This window comes from Lathyrus oleraceus, chromosome 5 (assembly GCF_024323335.1).
Source record: "Lathyrus oleraceus cultivar Zhongwan6 chromosome 5, CAAS_Psat_ZW6_1.0, whole genome shotgun sequence".
In the NCBI taxonomy this organism is placed as follows: domain Eukaryota; kingdom Viridiplantae; phylum Streptophyta; class Magnoliopsida; order Fabales; family Fabaceae; genus Lathyrus; species Lathyrus oleraceus.
In genome coordinates, this window is record NC_066583.1 from 441896214 (window position 1) to 441896740 (window position 527).

General features: G+C 40.8%; 1 non-coding gene across 1 annotated transcript; it reads right to left on the reverse strand.

The window, feature by feature from the left end:
• Window positions 1-207: 207 nt before the first annotated feature.
• On the reverse strand, window positions 208-314 carry LOC127088520 (small nucleolar RNA R71). Its single transcript, XR_007790353.1, has one exon. It is a non-coding gene; the product is annotated as a small nucleolar RNA R71 (small nucleolar RNA).
• Between the last annotated feature and the right edge of the window lie 213 nt (window positions 315-527).

The window sequence follows — 527 nt, forward strand, 5'->3', positions numbered from 1 at the left end:
CAACATTTAAAAATATTTCTTCAATTAGCAGATACTTTTAAAACCAATGGAGCTTCTCCTGAGGCAATACGTTTAAGATTATTTCCTTTTTCCCTCAGAGATAAAGCCCTATCATGGTTAGATTCCCTTCCACCCAATTCCATTACGACTTGGGATAACCTTAGAAGAGTTTTTCTTGCTAGATATTTTCCCCCGAGTAAGACCGCCGTTCTTCGAAACCATATAACTAGATTTACCCAAAACCAAGGAGAATCGTTGTTCGAAGCTTGGGAGAGATATAAAGAGTTGTTACGAGCATGCCCACATCATGGTTTAGAAAATTGGTTAATCATTCAAACCTTCTATAATGGACTTCATTATAACACAAAGATGACCATCGACGCTGCCGCAGGCGGTGCTCTGATGAACAAACCTTATCCTGAAGCTAGTGCCTTCATCGAAGATATGGCTCAAAACCATCAATCATGGGGAGTCGAACGAGCGACAGTTGAGAAGAAGGAAGCCCAAGGAGGAGTGTATGAACTAAG